Genomic DNA, 14,703 nt, shown 5'->3' on the forward strand with positions numbered 1-14,703 from the left:
TGTGTCCTCACTTTTGGATGGCTGTATAGCAAACTACTCCATAACTTGGTTAATTAAAACAACAATGATTTCTCATTTCCTATTCTGTGGATTGCTGGGCAATTCTTCTGCTGATTTCACTTGCAGATCACTGGGCTCACTGGCGCAGTTGAAGTCAGATATGGCCTGAAAGACTGGTTGCTCTAAAATGACATCACTCACTCACTCGTCTGTCAGTGTCACCTGTTCGCTGGGATGCCTTGATTCTTCTCTACGAAGTGCAGTGTGTCTCATTGCTCTGGATAGATCAGCTTCCATTTAGCTTGAGGATCTCAGGGCAGTCTACTAACAGGGAAGGGCCAATATGGCCAAGCCCAGATAAATATCTAAGAAGATTTGAGTGTGAAAGATGTGAGCATCTCAAAGTGAACTCATGGGGTTTTATTTTATAGATGAATGAATGATGATATGAAAAGGCCAGTGCTGCTGCTGCTGCCGAGTCGCTTCAGTCGTGTCCCACCCTGTGCGACCCCATAGACGGCAGCCCGCCAGGCTCCCCTGTCCCTGGGATTCTCTAGGCAAGAACACTGGAGTGGGTTGCCATTTTCTTCTCCAGTGCATGAAAGTGAAAAGGGAAATTGAAGTCGCTCAATCGTCCGACTCTTAGCGTCCCCATGGACCGCAGCCTACCAGGCTCTTCCATCCATGGGATTTTCCAGGTAAGGGTACTGGAGTGGGGTGCCATTGCCTTCTCCAAAGGTCAGTGCTATTGACAGACAAATGTAATGTTACTCACAGTTCCTCTAGAAATGAGAGGGAAGGCACATCACACTGGTACAGAAGGGGAAACAGTCAGTCAAGGGCACAGAGGATTAAGAGAAAGGTATGGGTACCACCTTTATTGGGGTTTCTGTGAGTAAGAAGGAAGGCAGGGTAAACACTGTACGACTGGCTAGTTTGAATAATTCAAGTGGGCTTTGGGGCATAGGGTTGGTTCCTAATTGTTTGGTATCTGTCCCTGTGTTGATTTAGGGCAGGGAAAATGTTGGCTTTATGTATGAAAGTAAGATAAAAGACTTGGTTGGGAGTGGGGTATAGACTCAGGAGTGGTTGGTTTGTATATGAAAAATAGGCTGATATAACAGCTGTTTACCATCTCTAAGAATTAGCTAGAGGGGCAGTCTCTCCCCAGTAAACAAGGCACTGCAAAATGTTAAAAAGTAAAGTAATCATACGATATTGAAATTTTAAAAATATAATTAATCCAGTGGATAAGATTTTGTGCCTACCATTAATCTGGGGACCCCAAGCATCGGTGCTTTCTGTTGGCCCATGTCAGACAAGGATTAGACAAATCTTTTTTCTGTACAAATAATAATACTGATAGTTTATTGAGATCTGACTATGTACCAGGCATGTCGCTGTTAGTACATCATGAATTAATTCTCACATAATCTCACCATTAATTCTCACATAAATCTCATAACATCAGCACTAGTACATTCTCCACTTTCCAGACAAGTAAACCAGAGTTATAACATGAGGATCTTTCTTCTTTTTGGATCTCAAGATGAGAAAATTGACTTAACTATTCTCACATTATCAGAGTTGACCTGTGCAATAAAAATAAGTTCTTAAGGAAAGGGAATGGCCTAGTCTTGGGGCAAGACAGGACTTCCTCTAACGTATTTTTATCATCATCTTAACAGTTATCATAACAAAATATAACCTTGAAGAAACTATTATCAAGAGACCACGCTTGGAGAATTTGTACTGAAATTATGGCCTTTGTCTGTCTCATTCTAACGCATAAATATTTAACCATCGAATTCCATTTTCCTAAATAATAAACTGTGGAAAGCATTCTCCATCATTGCTCACTCTTGAGTATTATCTACTATATTAGAAGAGTTGCATATTTACATAGTTTAAGTAACTCCAATTTAACTTCAAACTTAACTCACTTTTCTTTTCTTATTTTTTTGTTGCTCTAAATCAGCCAAAGTCTCAGTCACAGACACACTCAAAACAAATTGAATGAAAAAAATGTGTGTGGAAAGTGTATAAAATGATTCTACTAGACTATGTAGTTGTCTGTCTCCCTGTTTCCATCTGGATTTCTCTGTAACTCTTTTCTATTTTGTTTTGGAAAGTAGCATTTCCACACTTTACAAAATAATATTCCTCATTCTTTTAAATGCTAGTAATCTGTGGACATTTCTGAGTATTTAAGACTTATTCTTAAAGAAACTAATGTGCCTCATTTCACACTCATCCCTTTAAAATATTAATCCCATGAAACAGGTGGTCCCCAGTATTGTAATTATAGTCTCTGGATTTCCTGGGTGTGTTTCTTGGAATTACTGCCAGCAGTTTCAGAGGTGGAGGGAAAGAGAAATGAACAGAATAGTGTCCTCATCATGGAAGCCCAGGTGTGCAAGAAAAATCTTGGGAAATGCTACATCTCTGCCAGTTTCATGCCTTTCATAGGCAGCATCATCTTCTTTCCATGAGAACAGCATGAGAATCTTGCTAGGAAGAAAAAGAAAGTTGAAAGGTAGGATTCCAGGCATATCCTCCTGTTTTTTAGATCATAGTATTGAGAACACTAAACAGACAATAATCCTAGCAACAGTCTACTCTGTGAAGGGAAAGTTGCTCAGTCGTGTCCGACTCTTTGCAACCCCATGGACTATACAGTCCGTGGCATTCTCCAGGCTAGGATACTGGAGTGGGTAGCCTTCCCCTTCTTCAGGGGATCTTCCCAACCCAGGGATCGAACGCAGGTCTCCCTCATTGCAGACAGATTCTTTACCAGCTGAGCCCCCAGGGAAGCCCAAGAATACTGGAGTGGGTAGCCTCTCCCTTCTCCAGTGGATCTTCCTGATCCAGGAATGGAACCGGGGTCTCCTGCATTGCAGGTGGATTCTTCACCAACTGAGCTGTCAGGGAAGTCCCTTATACTACACAGATATGCCAAATCCACCCTGGAATGAATTACTTTTCTGTTGTTTTACCAATGAAAAATCGCCATCATTAACTCTCCCAAATCTAAAACATCTTGAGATTAGATCAAACCTAAGACCTTCTGAGAGATGGTCTAAGACATAAAATTAAATGCATTCACTAGTATATTTTCTTTTTGTAGCCTGAAACTGCAAGGGAACAATTCAGATGATGAAAATATTACTGCTTATTGACTCAAAGAATCTGAAGTCACAGATAGAAGAGAGAAAGAAGATCCAGTTGTGTCAAAAGTCTGGAGAATATTCAGATTTTTAAACTTAGGGATGATTTAAATGGACTTCATAGCAAAAGATAGGCTCAAATAAAAATGTGAATGAATTAGCCGGACTTTTGTGGGCTTATGAAATTATATATATATATATCATTGGAAATGTTATGTGAGAAAATTTTGTACACATGGTATCGCTATTAATTGGTTTTTTTTTTTTTTTAACATTTTGAATAGTGAATTACCTCATTTTATTCTTTGCAAGCATTTTCCTACTTTGGTTTCTGAATAAGAATGCTCAAGAAACCATTTAGCAAAATTAAAGTGAAGTTGCTCAGTCGTGTCTGATTCTTTGCGACCCCATGAACTGTAGTCTACCAGGCTCCTCCATCCATGGGATTTTCTAGGCAAGGATACTGGAGCGGGTTGCCATTTCCTTATCCAGGAGATCTTCCCTACCCAGGGACTGAACCCGGGTCTCCCGCATTGTAAGCAGATGCTTTACCGTCTAAGACACCAGGTTGACAAATATATTTCCGTGTAAAACTCAATCGAGTTCCAACAAGAAGGCTGAAACATGACTTATTTTAATAGAAAATATTTAATGTATATTAGAGAACTGAATGAAGTGAAGAGGGGAATCTGAGGTATGACAGACACTGTTATTGAGGAAGCAACTACTTCCTAGTGTTAAGTGAACAAAGGGAGGAACAAAGGGATTGTTGAATGTACTGACTTGGAGAAGTGGCTGAAGAAAGCTGGAACTCAGGTCTTTGACAAAGACATACTGTTTGATGACTCCTTGTACCTCAAAACAGGTCCCTGTAGAGGTGGGACTGAGACCATTGGTGAATGGTTGTGCTACCCAAAAAATGGTGTTAAGAAATTAAAAGATGCTTGCTCCTTGGAAGAAAAGCAATGACAAACCTAGACAGCATGTTAAAAAGCAGAGACATCACTTTGCCAACAAAGGTCTATATAGTCAAAGTTATGGTTTTTCTAGTAGTCATGTATGGATGTGAGAGTTGAACAAGGTTGAGCACCAAAGAATTGATGCTTTTGAACTGTGGTGCTGGAGAAGACTCTTGAGAGTCTCTTGAACAGCTAAAATACCAAACTTGTCAATCCTAAAGGAAATCAACCCTGAATATTGATTGAAAAGACTGATGCCAAAGCTGAAGCTCTAATACTTTGGCCACCTGATGTGAAGAACTGACTCACTGAAAAAGACCCTGATGCTTGAGAACAGGAGGAGAAGGGGGTAACAGAGGATGAGATGACTGGATGGCATCATTGACTTAATGGACTTGAATTTGAATAAACTCAGGGAGATAATGAAGGACAGGAAAGCCTGACGTGCTGAAGTACATGGAGTCACAAAGAGATGGCTATTGACTGAGGGACTGAACAACAACAATAAACATGCATTTTTATTAAGGGACTTGGTCAGTTGACACAGTCCAAGCTTTAGTTGATTGAAATCACAAGGGTCAGAAAAGGTTACCATCATCCTTTAGGTTCCAGTTGATCTGGTGGTTGAACATTTCAGACTAATCTTTAACACTGAAATAGAGCTATGAGTCTTTACAACTGATGTATTATCTTTGCTATCGTTGCTTCTCTTGCCCAATAGTATTTCTGCATTATTTTGTCCCCTTAATATCATTATTTATTGAGACTTGTTCAAGAGCAAGCATTATGGTCAGGCTTAGATCACAATATGGCTTTAGGCCAAAAGTGGCTTCTCTTATGTGAGCAAAGTCATGCCTGGTTTACTTTCCTGGGAGACCCCCTACTTTATCTACTTACAGTTGCTTCTGGACAAAAATCATGGCAAAAGAACTTGGAGGTGAACTCTCCTGAAGCTGAAACTCAAACTACTAAGGAGCAGGGGTTGAACAGCTGATGTCTCATGGTGTGACAGAGTAGAAACCTGATTCCATATTAGATCTGTTCCTTTAGCTCTAACTTTTGTTTTCAGTTGTCTATGCTTAGTCATGCTGGTTCTTCATCTTTGTAAAGAATTGTTACCTATAGCCTGAAATATACACAATAATCCTGTCTCAAGACTCTGCCTCCCAGACTTGACATTTATAGGTTTAACCATTTTTTGTTAATGTAGAAAAAAAAAAAGCTGCAGATAGAGACTAACACTTGTCTTATTGAAGGTTTATAGGAACATTGTGACTATATCAGACAGTTGAAAGAACAAAGAATTGTCACATCCCCTTCCATATCTGGCCAGTACCAACAGGTCTGGAACAATCAGCCACACCACCCCACTAATCTTTTAATATAGAGGAAGCCTAAATTCTACCTCATGTAAGAGGAGGGTGAAGAGGAGAGTGAAAAAGCTGGTTTAAAACTCAACATTCAAAAACTCTAAGATCATGTCATCTAGTCCCATCATTTCATAGCAAATAGATGGCTAAAAAATGGAAACAGTGACAGATTTTATTTTCTTGGGCTCCAAAATCACTGCAGGTGGTGACTGCAGCCAGGAAATTAAAAGATGCTTACTCCTTGGAAGAAAGGCTATGACAAACCTAGACAGCATATTAAAAAGCAGACATCACTTTGCCAACAAAGGTCTGTATAATTAAAGATATGAAAGTGAAAGTTGCTAAGTCGTGTCTGACTCTTTGTGAGCCCATGAACTATACAGTCCATGGAATTCTCCAGGCCAGAATACTGGAGTGGGGTAGCCTTTCCCTTCTCCAGGGGATCTTCCCAACCCAGGGATTGAACCCAGGTCTCCCGCATTGCAGGCGGATTCTTTATCAGCTGAACCACAAGGGGTTTCCCAGTATTCATGTATGGATGTGAGAGTTGGACTATAAAGAAGGCTGAGCACTGAAAAATTGATGCTTTCGAACTGTAGTGCTAGAGAAGACTCTTGAGATCCCTTGGATCTCAAGGGACTTGGATCGCAAGGCGATCAAATTGGTCAATCCTAAATGAAATCAGTCCTGAATATTCACTGGAAAGACTAATGCTGAAGCTGAAGCTGCAATACTTTGGCCACCTGATGCGAAGAACTGATTGACTGGAAAAGACACTGATGCTGGGAAAGATTGAGGGCAGGAGGAGAAGGGGGTAAAAGAGGATGAGATGGTTGGATGGCATCACTGACTCAAAGTACATCAGTTTAAGCAAACTCAGGGAGACAGTGAAGGACAGGGAAACCTGGTGTGCTCTAGTCCATGGGATCGTGAAGAGTCAATCACAACTGAGCGACTGAACAAAGCAAGATGGTTCTTTGTGTAACTGGCCTGCCATCTTCTCACTCTGCTCAGTTTCCAAATAAAGACACTATTCCTTGCTCCAGCACTTCTTTCTTAATTTATTGGCCTGTCCTGCAGTGAGGTGTATGAGCTTGGACTTGGTTGCAAGAGTTTCTCAGTGAAAGACTCAGAGTGACACATTCCAGTATATGTAAATTACCTGTAAGACACAATTGCTGTCACTGTTCCTCCTATTTAATAATATTAATTCATGATGAAGCAACATGTCTCTTATCTTGGATATCTTAACATGATTCAGACAATCGGAAATTAACACATTCCACAAAGATAGTGTGTCCCTGAATATTCATGAAGTTAGTCTTCCACCATCTGATCTACATGTGTCTTATTTTTTTAATTTATTTTTAATTGGAGGATAATTACTTTACAGTATTATGTTAGCTTCTGCCATATAATGGCATAAATCAGCCATAAGTCCACATACCTCCCCTCCCTCCTGAACTTCCCCTTCCACTCCCCACCACGTCCTATCCATCTGGGTTGTCACAGAGCACCAGGTTGAGTTTCCTGTGCCCGTACAGCCTCTCACACTGGCTGGCTGTTTCGCTCATGGTAGTGTGTATATGTGAATGCTACTTTCTCAGTTTGTCCTGCTCTCTCCTTCCCCCACTGTGTCCAAAGTCTGTTCTCCATTTCTGTGTCTCTATTCCTGGCCTGCAGATAGGTTCATCAGTACCATTTTTCTAAATTCCCTATATATGCATTAATATATAAAATTTGTTTTTCTTTTTCTGACTTACTTCACTCTGTATAATAGGCTCTAGGTTCATCCACCTTACTAGAACTGACTCAAATATGTTCCCTATTATGGCTGAGTAATATCCCACTGTATATGTGTACCAAAACTTCTTTATCCATTCACCTGCTGATGAACATCTAGATTGCTCCCATGTCCTTGCTATTATAAATAGTACTACTGTTAACACTGGGGTACACATGCCTTTTTCAATTATGCTTTTTTCATTGCTGTTTCCTGTTCCTCTTGTCTGTCTGGCACAACGTCATAAGTGTAGTGGACACTGTTAAGATATCTGAAAAATATATTATGAGTGACAATAAGAGAATTCATATTGCAGTGATGCAAGTTTAGGAAGTAAATTGTCGGATAAAGTTAAGCTGCCTTTAATGAAGAAATTTTGAAAACTGGAACAGAGGGGAAAAAAGTGTTTGCTAGGTATGTGGCTGCATTCTAGGTACCAGAAAATGTGTTGATTAGCTCCTACATTTACCTTTCCACTTCTGAAATAGTACCATTTGGAGTTGTCACCTAATTAAGTTTATGATAATCGCAGTTGGTTTTGGAGATCCTTCTCCCTTTAGCATAGGCTAATTAGGAAAACTAAATGGGGTGTGGTAGAGATCAGCACTCATGAATATTTTGAGTTCTAGATGGTGCCGTTGAACTATGCAGTTTTCCTAGGAATACGGTACAGTTTTTTTCTTTTATTATTCTAATAAAGGAAAAGAAGTTCCAGGGGCTTCCATTTAGTTCTTCCTTTCACAGTAGCCCTCAGTCAACAGGTCAGAGACAATATGTGGATTCTTATATTTGTTATATCTATTACAATTATTCACTCAAAAAGTGAGGAAATATGCATAGGATTTATTGATAAAACTATTGAGCCTACTTTGATTAAAAAATGAGCCCAAACTCCATTTATTGCCTAAATTTTATTTGCCCCTAATTAACTGATAGACTGCTGTCACATTTGGGATTCCCAAAAATTATTGTCAGATCAAATATAATGTCTACTGATCTTGATAAGTGCTAATTTCTCCCATTTCCCTTTATTAAAGGGTCTCCTGTCCTCTGGAGAAGGTATGCAGTCATATCTATATACATACTTGTGTCAGAATGGCAGGACCTATTGTTAAGAAGAGATTCCCCCATTGGTCAGTGAAGGTTTTTTAACTGGCATGATCTGAATTCGAAGTGAATAGCCATGATTCTCCATGATGGTTTTGAAAAACCACCAGGACTGGAGTTTTCACTTTTTAAAAAAATGTGGATGAATTAATCACAATTAGGCCAACCATCTGTTATATTCTAGAGGCATCAAAATTCGTTAGCAACATCACTATAGGTCCAAACAGTCTAATTTCTACTGTATCCTTGCTATTATGGTAAATATCCTGATGTTGTCCACGGTGATATTATGATCTCCATTATCCTTTGTCTCCCTGGGATCCTATCATACCTTTTGAAATAAGGGAGTTTTTTCTCATCCCTATATACAATCTAGATAGTGAAGCTACCATAGAGCCTACCAAGGATACTAATGCTCTCATCATTAATGTATTTCTCAGTGCCTTAGTGAAACTATTACCTTCTAAGTACTCTTGGGGAATGTAGTGGGGAAATGATGAAATGCAGGCCTTGAATGTTGATTCTGTTCCACATTTCTATCTCCCTGAGCTTTGTGTTCCTTCCTTTACATGATTCCATAGAAGTTCTAGCCTATTGGTAACATTAAATGAGGGAGAACATTAAGTGCAAGTTTAATCAACCATCAGAACTGATATAAACTTCTGCATATATATATATGTATATATATATATATATAAAATATGTCCTGCTTTCTCTCTCTCTCTCTCTCTTTTTTTTCTTGTCTGCACCATGCCAGTGGCTTGCCAGATTTTAGTTTCCAAATCAAGGATTGCACCCAGGCCACGGCAATGAAAGCAGCAGTCATAACCTGGACCACAAGGGAATTCCCTATCTTGCGTTATTTTTAAGGGGCTTTATCTTAGAAGCTGTTAGAATCATCCACTCTCATATTCCCCAGGTTTCTGCTTGTATAAAGTAGCAAAATCTTTTTTTTTTTTTTAATTTAAAGTATTAGCTATTTTCTTCTGCATCTGATGTTGAGCTTGTTCTAGAGGATTCCAAGCTATGACCCTAGGATTCTAATTCATTAGGATTCTAAGTCATGACTCTAGTGACAGTAAACCACGTGAACCGTGAACTTCCAGATATTCAAGCTGGTTTTAGAAAAGGCAGAGGGACCAGAGACAAATTGCCAACATCCGCTGAATCATTGAAAAAGCAAGAGAGTTCCAGGAAAACATCTATTTCTGCTTTATTGACTATGCCAAAGCCTTTAACTGTGTGGATCACAATAAACTATGGAAAATTCTTCAAGAGATGGGAATACCAGACCACTTGACCTGCCTCTGGAGAAACCTGTATGCAGGTCAGGAAGCAACAGTTAGAACTGGACCTGGAACAACAGACTGGTTCCAAATAGGAAAAGGAGTATGTCAAGACTGTATATTGTCACCCTGCTTATTTAACTTATATGCAGAGTACATCATGAGAAATGCTGGACAGGAGGAAGCACAAGCTGGAAGAAGATTGCCAGGAGAAATATCAATAACCTCAGATATGCAGATGACACCACCCTTATGGCAGAAAGTGAAGAAGAACTAAAGAGCTTCTTGATGAAAGTGAAAGAGGAGAGTGAAAAAGTTGGCTTAAAGCTCAACATTCAGAAAACTAAGATCATGGCATCTGGTCCCATCATGTCATGGCAAATAGACGGTGAAACAGTGGCTGACTTTATTTTTGGGGGCTCCAAAATCACTGAAGATGGTGATTGCAGCCATGAAATTAAAAGACACTCCTTGGAAGGAAAGTTATGACCAACCTAGATAGCATATTAAAAAGCAGAGACATTACTTTGCCAACAAAGGTCCATCTAGTCAAGGCTGTTGTTTTTCCTGTGATCACGTATGGATGTGAGAGTTGGACTATAAAGAAAGCTGAGCACTGAAGAATTGATGCTTTTGAACTGTGGTGTTGGAGAAGACTCTTGAGAGTCCCTTGGACTGCAAGGAGATCCAACCAGTTCATCCTAAAGGAGATCAGTCCTGGGTGTTCATTGGAAGGACTGATGTTGAAGCTGAAACTCCAATACTTTGGCCACCTGATGTGAAGAGCCAACTCATTTGAAAAGACCCTGATGCTGGGAAAGATTGAGGGCAGGAGGAGAAGGGGACAACAGAGGACGAGATGGTTGGATGGTATCACCAACTCAGTGGACATGGGTTTGGGTGGACTCCGGGAGTTGGTGATGGACAGGGAGGCCTGGTGTGCTATGGTTCATGGGGCTGCAAAGAGTTGGACACTACTGAGAGACTGAACTGAACTGACCAGTGGCAGTAATAGGTAAGTATATGGTAGAACTTCAAGATAATAAGCGTTCCCCCATAGGTCAACTCTCCAGATAAACTAGGGCTTCACACAAGAGACAGCTAGACTACACAGACACAAGAGGGTAGGCTGCTTCCATTGGAAAAAGAGAACTTAGGGCTTGATAAACTCACTGCAACTTGAAAATATTTTAATTCAAACTGCATTTAATATACTTTAACTATATATACTTTATATATACTTTAAATATTTATATATATATACACATGCTGCTGCTGCTAAATCACTTCAATTCTGTCTGACTCTGTGTGACCCCATAGACAGCAGCCCACCAGGCTCCTCTGTCCCTGGGATTTTCCAAGCAAGAATACTGGAGTGGATTGCCACTCCAGTATATGTATATTATGTATATATATAATAGAATACTACACAGCCATTTTTTTCACCAAAAAAGATGAAATACCGCCATTTGTGACAACACAGATGGACCTTCAGGGTATTCTGCTAAGTGAAATAAGTCAGGTGGAGAATGACAAGTACTATATACTTTCACTCTCATGTGGAATATAAAAAGCATAAAAATAAAAAAGTAAATAACCAAAGCACACAAAAACAAACATGTAGCTACAGGGAACCAGAGCCGTGATTCCTGGAGTAGGAGTAAGAGAAGGGCGAAATGGGTAAAAGAGGGTCACCTGCATGGTGATAGATGGAAACTAAATTTTTGAGGGTGAACACACTCCCTTGTATACACATGTAGAAATATAAGGTAGTACACATGAAAGATATAATGTTATAAACCAGTGTTATCCTAAGTCGCTTCAGTTGTGTCTGACTCTTTGCAACCCTATGGACTGTAGCCCACCAGGCTCCTCTGTCCATGGGATTTTCCATGCAAGAATACTGGAGTGGGTTGCCATTCCCTTCTCCAGGGGATCATCCCAACCCAGGGATTGAACCCATGTCTCTTATGTCTCCTGCATTGGCAGGCGGGTTCTTTACCACTAGCGCCACCTGGGAAGCCCTTTACCCCAGTAAATCTTATTTAAAAGAATAAGGGCCCACCAGAGATATCCTTCCCTAATAGCTCAGTTTGTAAAGAATCTGCCTGCAATGCGGGAGACCTGTTGAATACACAACACTGTATTCAAGCCTAAGGACATAGACGAACAAATCCCAAATTCCCATCTTCCAGGATTTGTTTTCTGGGACCATTTTCACCAATTTCTGTATTGTTTAGGTTCTAGTCAAGATATAAAACAATTCAGATAACTGAAAAAGCAAAAAGAGATCTCTGAAGTATGACTGAAGTTTTAGCTTAAATAAGCAGCTAACACCCCTAGGGCCTGGGAAAGCAGAGGAAGTTGAGAGAAAAGGGGCCCCACACAGCTGGGACTGTCTTCTGAGGAGGAGGTAGACCAGAAAGGACCTAGTGTCTCAGAGTGTCAGTGAAGCACTCACTCCCTTCAAGATGGAACGCCAAGATATTTTCGGAGGGGCACTCGAGGCATGATTTTGTAGTGCGGGGGGAAAAAATAAGCAAACTGGAATTAACCACTGATATCAAAACCAGCTACCACAGTGAGGATGAATTGTTTCTGTCGTGACACAAATAGTAAGTAGCAAGTTCATTCATGGTTCTCCTCTCACAGACTCTATCTAGCTCCCCCTGTTGGTTGAGTCTAACAGACAGCAGTCAAAAGAGAAATGTAATTTGCACAGCCCCGGGGCCTGGCTTCACAGAGTAAAAGAGGGCAGGTTTTAAAGGGAGAGGTGGTTGTTCAGTCATTCAGTCATGTCCCACTCTTTGCAACCCCATGGACTGAAGCCTGCCAGACTCCTCTGTCCTCCACTATCTCTGGGAGTTTGCTCAAACTCATGTCCATTGAGTCAGTGATGTGTACCACCTTGATAATCGCCATATGCTGAATAATTCAAATAATCCCAATATCAAAGCAAATCACAGGTGTTACCTAAAAATTCTTGTAACATGTGTTACAAGAATAAAAAGGTATATTTTGGCAGGAACTCAAGGCTTCGTTAATCTGAAGATAGCTTCCATATTAATATGTAAGGAGGATTTTGTTTTTTCTTTATGATAGCATAACTGAGAATAAAATATGTGCTTTTAAAAAACTCATCCTAATTAAAATGACATGAATTTTGTGGTAATAAAATTGTGAGATTCTGGAATTGGTGACTAAGAGTATTTGCTTCATTTCTGTGCATGATATATTTAAGAAAAGAATATGCCATCTGGATAAGGAGAATGAGATGTGGAGGAAGGAGCAGGTTCTCTGGATGACCTTTATAATTCCCTCCCCACTCTTGCTAGCATTTTGGTATGTTTTTCTAAAGATCAATTTTGATTTCATATCATTTTTTAAATATCTGTCCTTATCACTAGCAGGACCTGCGTTTGCATAGGGCTTGAAACTTTTTAAAAAAGGTTCATACTTGTAATGGTTTTCTGTGGCTGACATAACAGATTATCACAGATTTAGTGGCATAAGCAGTACAACTTTATTAGGAAGTCAAAAGTCTGAATGGTTCTCACTAGACTAAAATCAGGGCATTGGCCTGACTGTGTTCCTTGCCAGGGGCTCTGGAGGGAAAGAAATTTTCTTGTCATCTTTAGCTCTAGAGACCACCACATTCCTTGGCTTGAGACTCTCTTTCTCCATCTTATAAGCCAGCAACTTTGTATCTCATTTACTGTTCTGTATAGTCCTTGCTCCCACTGACCACATCTGGTCAACTTTAAGGACTCTTGTGATGATTAGACAGGCCTGGATAATCTATATTTCTAGGTCCTTGTGTTAATCACTTGTGCAGAGTCCCTTTTCCAATGTAAATTAGTACATTCACAGTTTCTAGGGATTAGGACAAGGACATCTTTGGGTGTCATTTTTCTGACCACCAAAACACTTACTGCCTTTTTGAGCTTCATAGTCATCTTATAGGAAGGCAAGGCAGGTATTTTATCGGTAAAGTTATCCTAACATAGACAAATTAGGAAATCTACTCAACATCACATTTCAAGCTAATTGCAAGAGCTGAACATGTATGTAAATTTCATGCATTAATTTGTTTTTTGTAATGATGTCATGGATCGTAACTGTCAACATTTAGAATTGCAAAGCCCAGTTCTTTAAAACACAAGATGAGGAAACAGAAGCCTAAAGAATTAGTGCCGTACTCTATATCACATAGTAACATGTGTTGGACCTAGTACTTCAAGAAAGTGCCAGAAAGAAAAGCAAAAAATCTGTATTTATTACACCAATTTGCCCATACAAAATTCCTTGGTATCTTTATAAGCTATTTTAAACATAAAATTCACAGCCAGCATTTCTTTGGGCATCTGGGCACATGTCCACATGTGGACTTTCTGTGGAATAGGCTTCACGCGCTCAGAACTGGCTCAGTCCTGAATGTTTCATTCTTTTTTTTTTTTTTTTAGCATTTTTGGACTTGAACCAAATTGTTTAAGACTCAATCTGTGTGTAACCAATATGTTGAGCAAGCACGACTCCTGACATAATCAAAACACAACTTTATTTTTGTCTCTCACCATCCTTCTAAAATGTGTTCAGTTGTGATAATGTTTCTCTGCTTTTGGTTGAAAACTTCAAGTCCATGATATTTTTGCATGCTTCTTTTGGTTAAAATATCCCAGAGCTATTTTAAGAAACAAAATGGCCCTAATTCAGAAATCAGAATGCCCAGTTCAAGCTATTAATACAAACTTTGGGTTTGACTTAGCATTGCAATGTTCTCACCTTCCCAGCCTGCAGAAGCCTGGGTTTCCTGAAAGTCTACTGGAGGAAAGAAGAGCAAGGTTGACTTCTTTTGCATTTCCTTACCTTGCGTTTTCACTGCCCTCACTCCACCTCACTAGATAGTTTTGACTCCAACACAGTTGGAGCAGGGTGAGGGTGGAGTGAAAAAGAAAAACGAAATTTTTGTTTAAACGGTAGTTTCATGAGCTAGTTTTCTGCTCCCCAGGCTTTGCAACTGTTTAGAGCTGA

This window comes from Cervus canadensis, chromosome 8 (genome assembly GCF_019320065.1).
Source record: "Cervus canadensis isolate Bull #8, Minnesota chromosome 8, ASM1932006v1, whole genome shotgun sequence".
NCBI lineage: Eukaryota > Metazoa > Chordata > Mammalia > Artiodactyla > Cervidae > Cervus > Cervus canadensis.